The sequence below is a fragment of the Camelus ferus genome, chromosome 8 (assembly GCF_009834535.1).
Source record: "Camelus ferus isolate YT-003-E chromosome 8, BCGSAC_Cfer_1.0, whole genome shotgun sequence".
Lineage (NCBI taxonomy): Eukaryota > Metazoa > Chordata > Mammalia > Artiodactyla > Camelidae > Camelus > Camelus ferus.
This window is the reverse complement of record NC_045703.1, coordinates 18,399,496-18,405,966: the sequence shown is the minus strand read 5'-3', so window position 1 is coordinate 18,405,966 and position 6,471 is coordinate 18,399,496. Positions and strand designations below refer to the sequence as shown.

The window sequence follows — 6,471 nt, the reverse complement described above, 5'->3', positions numbered from 1 at the left end:
GGCGGGCCGTCTTACTCAGAAGGGAGAGCAGCGGCCTCAGAGCCTGGGGTTAGGCCAGAAAAAATGAGCTCTGCCCCGAGGTGCGGGGCTGTTAGTTTTCATGGGCTCAGTAACTTCATATGCTAACAAGTGGGGGGATTGTTCCAACTGCTTTGGGGAGGGGGCTGGGAGTCCCAGGAACTGGGCCACCCCCCACCCTTTGACCTCCTATGCTCAGCCCTGAAGCTGTCCTGGCACCTGTGGGAGGGCCATTTAGCAGCTATTGTATGTCGATGAGAGCACACTGAAGCCCAAGGTCTACTGGGAGTTGACTCTTCCACCATCTTGGTGCTAATTACAGTGTCATTCTTTTAATGTCTGTGCCCTGCCCCCTTCCCTCCTGTCTCACCTATGGGCCCAGGACAGAGCACACAGGTGCCCCTGGGCCACCCTCCACTCCTTCCCTACAGAGCACCTCGTGAACATGACTGTGGAAACACCAGCCCACATGGCCAAGCCCCTGTGCAACCAAACTGTAACTTCATAGCCCCTTTTCATATTGCCCCCCCAAGTTTGTATAAGAAAAAATATTCAGGTCTGATTTGCAACCTTTCAAAAACTGTCCTACCAAATAAGCTATTCACTGTGAATTTTAGAATTTGCTGGAAAGGCTGGATGAACTTTCTACAGTTCCCCCCAGAGGAAGGGACTCAAGTCACCAGGCTGGGGAAGGAAGGTGGGGGTGGGGAGGTGGGACACAGGAGGATTTGTGAAAGTCCACGCATCTCGTGGGGACCCTCCTCCCCAACCCCAGGCTCAACTGTCCTCCGGGAACCCTGGGAACCAAGGTGCATCCTCTCCAGGTGCGAAGTGGAGGGCTCCTCTCTGGAGAAGCAGATGTACAGACACTGATAAGTTTGAGAGTCACCTGGCCAAATGGCTGTCCCTGCCCGTAACCCTGCAGATAGGTTCACCAGGAAACACGGGCCAGCCTCGCACTGAGCTTCCCTGAGCCCTCAGGAGCCTCATTCTTTTGTGGATGAGGAAGAAGAGAGGATGGTAGATGTCGAGGGACACTGCTAATGAGAAAGACAGGGAGGAAAGAGTAAAGATAAAAAGCTCAAAGGAGTCGGGAGCTATACAGAGAGGAGAAGAAACAAACATCTTAAAATTGAACTCCCTGGGGAGAGACAAGAGGATACATTAGGTCCATAAAGCAGGAACCAGTGGGCTCTTGGAAATCAAAAGCTGAAAACTGAAATGGAAAAAGTCAGTAAAACTGCTGGGGGATAATCTTAAGGAAATCCACCAGAAAGTAAAACAAAACAAAAGCACAACCAAAAAGCCCCTAAAGGGTTCTCATAGGAAAATAGAGAAGAAGCTAAAAACATTGGAGGATCAAACTAGGAGGTACACTCAGGCAGGAACGGGCTCTGCAGGGAGAGCCTGGCAGAGGGAGGGGCTGGAGAGTCATGTGGGGGACGTGCCAGTTTAGACAAGCGTGTCAGGGAGGACTGTCAGGGGAGGGGACCTGTCCACAGGTCCTCTCCATGCGCTTTGGAGCTCAGAGTTGCCTGCCACAATCCCCTTGCCGGGAACGGTTGCTCTGATTCCTTGGGCATTTTTATTTCTGCTCATGACAATAAATTAGATTCTGTCCATGACATGATTCCTACCCATTTCAAATGTGTGCTACACGTCTCTGCTTCTTTTTAAGGCGTTCATGGTTTATCACTAGGTGACTATTTCCATGCTTATATTTATGCTCCCTATTTGGTTTTTTTTTATGTTGCTATTAAACGTCACAGGACCTCAGAAAAACATCACAGGCATAATCTACCCAAAAAGATTAAGCAAAGCTTTCATCTTCCTTTTCCTTTGGCCTCTGCATTTCATCCCTCAGGGTTCTCATGCTGCTTACCAGTGTCTAAATTTTATTTATACGTTTTGGTAATGAAATTGCAGAATTAAAGTACCCAACCTTCCTTCAGTCCTCCTGTGCTTTCTGCAATTAGGAGAATCTTAAAATGCATGTTATGGGGAAAGCCTTTCCCAGCAATAGCACGGGCACCGATGTGGCAGCTAGCATCCCCGTGTAAACTTCTCTCTTCACTGTCAAACGCTGTATGTTTTCATTAGGTGATCAATGGAAGCGGCTTGACTGCTCAGGAGCTCACCCCCTCCTCGACCTTAATGAGGGTGTACATCGGAGAGTGGAGTGGGGTGACATTTATGATGCTACCACTCCGTTCTGTGATTAGACACAGATCGTTCAGAGGTTAGGCTTCAGGCTAGTGGTGATGCCAACGTTTTCGAAACGGCAATTGTGGTCATTACAAAACTGGCAATAAGAATGACGAATATCTTGTTTTTCAAACTGTGCCTCCAACAGCAGTAGCATGACATAGCTGGTAGCGTGGGAGGAGCTCCTACCATAAGCCAGGCTCTGTGCCCAAGGGGTGGGAGGAGGGAAGGGGCTTCTGGGAGGATGAAGAAATAAAGACCATCAGGAGTCGGAGAGGCAACGGGGAAAGATAGAACCCACAGAGCCTAAGTGTGTTACTCAGGGTTTTCCGCAAAGGATTAAATAAGGTCTTGTAAGAGCTCAGTCTGAGAACGTCGTCTTTTTTAAGTTTTTGGCAAACTCATAAAACTTGACTCTTAGCCTTTAGATCAAAGTATATCTATGTTTCTTAACCCAAATTTCCAGAAAAAGGAGAAACCAACTAACTGAGACTCTCAAGTGGGATGTGTGCCTTACCATGCAGCTGTAAGTTTTCCCAGAACTGTAAGAAAACTGATCTGTCCAAAGGATGTTTGTGATAGCTGAGTTGCAATCCCGTTCCATCCTATCTCTGAACATTTGGATGCAGACAAACTCCATCATACTTGAGACGAGTCTTTAGTTTTAGCAAATATATCGACTGGCGAACCATCAGGCCAAAGCCATGGCTAGTCTTTGAAGTGCCAGGTGGGACCTTGTACAAAAACTGCTCAACCTAGTCCCCCCTACCCTTAAGAGATGCACTTCAGTGCTGGTCTTCGACTTTATAAGCAACTCGGACAATCATCATCATGTCCTCTGGCTGTATCTGATCATTTCTTCTCTGAATTGTAGTTTCATTTTCTCATTGGCAGCCTTCTGTTTGTTTTTTCATGGGATGGGACAAATTTCAGATCCTGTAGAAAGCCTTTTGCATTAAGCATGGCTATTAATGAAGTGGTACTGCCTGACTTATGATAATGGGTGCTCGAGGTCCTTTCTTCTGGTTTGGGGGAATCCTGCCTCGAGAAATCGGTCTTGGAACTGGCTGTGCTCGGGAGTCTGAGTCTTCCGGGCAGATGCATCCTCCTCTGTTACAGGTTTCTGAGACCTGCCGTGGTAGGTGCTGTAGTGCCAGTTTCAAAGCCTTCCATTTCTTTTCCTTTGAGTCTTTCTTGGTCATATGCATTGTAGACAGCTGGGACAGGTTACTTTGTACACAATGCGGGACCCACAGGTGCTGTATTTGGGCCAGTCCACTGTTCAGGTACGTCCCATTCTTCTCTGGCCCACACAGATGGAAGAACTGCAGAAATTTTCTTGGGAACAGTTTACTGTACTTCTGACCCTTCCCCCACCCCCATCACACACACACCACTAACAATATCTTGAGTCACAGTTGCCTCAGCATCCTGCAAACGCCTCTGTTTTAAGGCAATTATATCATCATCTAGATCTATCTTGGTTGTAGGTCAGTTCTTAGCCTTCATTTTGACTTTGTTGGCAGCAGATTGTTTCCAAAGACAGAGCTTCAGACAAAGACCTAATCTGTTCTGTTTGTGCAGTCCCTCCTTTGGGCCGACCTCTCCTTATCAAGGTCACACACTCTTCGTCTTCAACTCACGTTTCCTCTGCTTCTGCTAAATCCTAAATCCTTATCTGCAGCTCGTTTAACTTGAGCAGATCCCTGAAGACCTCCTTCGAGGGGGCACTTCTGTCTGTACTTGCTAACATTGCTGTCTCACCACGAGATATCCAAGTTGTCTTCTCAGACGGGTCTTTTTTTTTTTTTTTTTTTTTTGACTGATCTGTAGTTGATTTACAATGTTGTTTCTGGTGTATAGCATAGTGGTTCAGTTATATGTATATATTTTCACATATATTCTTTTTCATTATAGGTTGTTACAAGAAATTAACTATAGTTCCCAGTGCTATAATTTATCCCTTTCCTCTTTGGCAACCATAAGTTCGTTTTCTGTGTCTGTCTGAGTCTCTTTGTTTTGTAAATAAGTTCGTTTGTGTCACTTTTTTAGATTCCACATCTAAGTGACATCATATGATACTTGTCTTTGTCTGTCAGTCAGGTCTTCTAACTACGGAAATGCTTCCAGCAGCTGGGGTAGGACACGAACAGAAGGAACAGCAGGAACAGCAGGATGAGAAGTGTGCACATTATAAAGCAGAAATAAGAGTCCGATGCATGGTTTTCTCAGGGTTGGTTTTCCTTTCCAGTCTCCTAAACTACACGGTTAGTCGATCTCGGCATTCTCAGGCTGCTGGAATACCAGACGTCCCCTTGTTGCCTTCACCACCATCTCCTGGGGGTTGTGCTGGTGCAGCAGGCTGAGCGCGTGTGTCTCCCCCTGTCGCTGGCGCCTCAGTGAACCAGCAGCACTGACAGTTGTCTGCACCGGTGACAGCAGCCAGGGCTCCGAAGACCCCCACCCACACTCTGAGGCCTCAGAAAGCCACATGAGATCATCTTACTAGCCCTTTCCCCTCTTGATGTTTTTTTACATAGGAGCAGGGCCCAAAGTGCATACTTACAACAATCACCCCACGAAGAGGGATCCTCCTGAGATTTCACTCTTAACCTGTTTAAAATGGCCTCTGGTTTACTTGCTCAGACCCGCCCAAATCTGCTTCTCACGGTCTTTCCCATCTTAATAAACACAATCAGCCCCTCTACATGCGGGTTTGCATCTGTGGATTCAGCCACAGAATAAAACACTAGGGGAAAAAATTCCAGAAGCTTCCAAAAAGCAAAACTTGAATTTGTCACACTCTGGCAACTATCTGCATAGCATTTACATCATATTAGGTATTTTAAGTGATCTAGAGATGATTTAAAGCATATAGGAGGATGTGCGCAGATTACATGCAAATATTATGCCATTTTATATAAGGCATTCGAATATCCTTGGATTTTGGTATCTGTAGGGTGGGGGGACTGGGAGGGGTGCTGGGAGAGAGTCCCCCCACCCCCCCAGATAAGAGGACCCACTGTGGTACTCCTCATTTGATGAGACTCCTAGCCAGAATTATCCTTCACTTTTCCTCTTGTTACTACCCCATATCCAGCCCAGCCAGAAATCCTGACTCTGGTCCAAATCAGTCATCTCTGGGAAGGATTTCTGTAATAACCCCCTCAGTGGTTTTCCTATGTCTATTTTTAGCCTCGCCCCCTCCCCCTAATAAACACACACACACACACACACACACACACAGAGTTTAGTCTTTACAGCCAGAGGGTCCTTTTAAAGGCAATTTGGATTGTGTCACTCTTTTGCAATAACCCTCTACATGTACCAGCCAACCCAAAGTTCTCTCTGAAGCCTCAATGCCCTGCAGGACTGTGTCCCTAGGTGTCTCTCTGACACAATTCACATACTCGAACCTTGCTTGCTTTGCTGGTCACACTGGCTTCCCTCCTGGTCCTCAGCCATGCCCGTGGTTGCATCTGCTCTTGGACAGGTCTGCCCCAGGTCCTTTGTACCTGCTGTTTCCTCAGCCTGGAGCCTCTTCCTCTAGATAAACCCAAGGCTGGCTCCTCAGTTCACCCACTTCTCTGCTCAGAGATGTCTCTCCTCTTGAGAACCCTATCTAAAATATCACTCTCATCACCTCATCCTTCTGTATTTTTTATTACAGCATTTATGTTTACCCAGTATCATATCATGTATTAGTATTGATTTCTTTCTTGTATTTGCCTAATAAACTAAGACCCATGAGGGCAGGGCTCTGTTTTGTTGTCTGCAGGGTCCTCACACTTAGAACAATGCTTGACAACAAACATGTGCATTGGGCTTTTTGTTTGTTTGCTTGTTTTTTGTTTTGTTCCCGGTGGCAGGGTGGTAATTAAGTTTATTTATTTGTTATTATTTTTTTCTTTAACTGGAGGTACTGGGGATCAAACCCATGATCTTGTGCATGCTAAGCATGCACTCTCCCACTGTGCTATACCCCCTCCCAAATATGTGCTTAATATGTATTTGTTAAATGAATGTCTAGGTGGGAAAATTGGAACTTCAGACAAACTGCCCTTATTTCTCCATTTTTCCCAAGGAAAATTTTGCCAAGTGTAAGGATAATCCATTGTGCAAATAACATGGACACCCATGATCAGAAATTGACCATAATTTGAACTCAAGCCCTTTGTGGCTCCCTGTTGACTGCTGTAAGAACATTTTATGCCAGTCTGCCAGATGAAACATAAAACTAAACTCTGT

The 6,471-nt window shown here is 46.1% G+C and overlaps 1 pseudogene; it reads right to left on the bottom strand.

Annotated features, from left to right (window-relative positions):
• Positions 1–3,069: 3,069 nt before the first annotated feature.
• Positions 3,070–5,688, bottom strand: LOC102515586 (annotated as a pseudogene).
• Between the last annotated feature and the right edge of the window lie 783 nt (positions 5,689–6,471).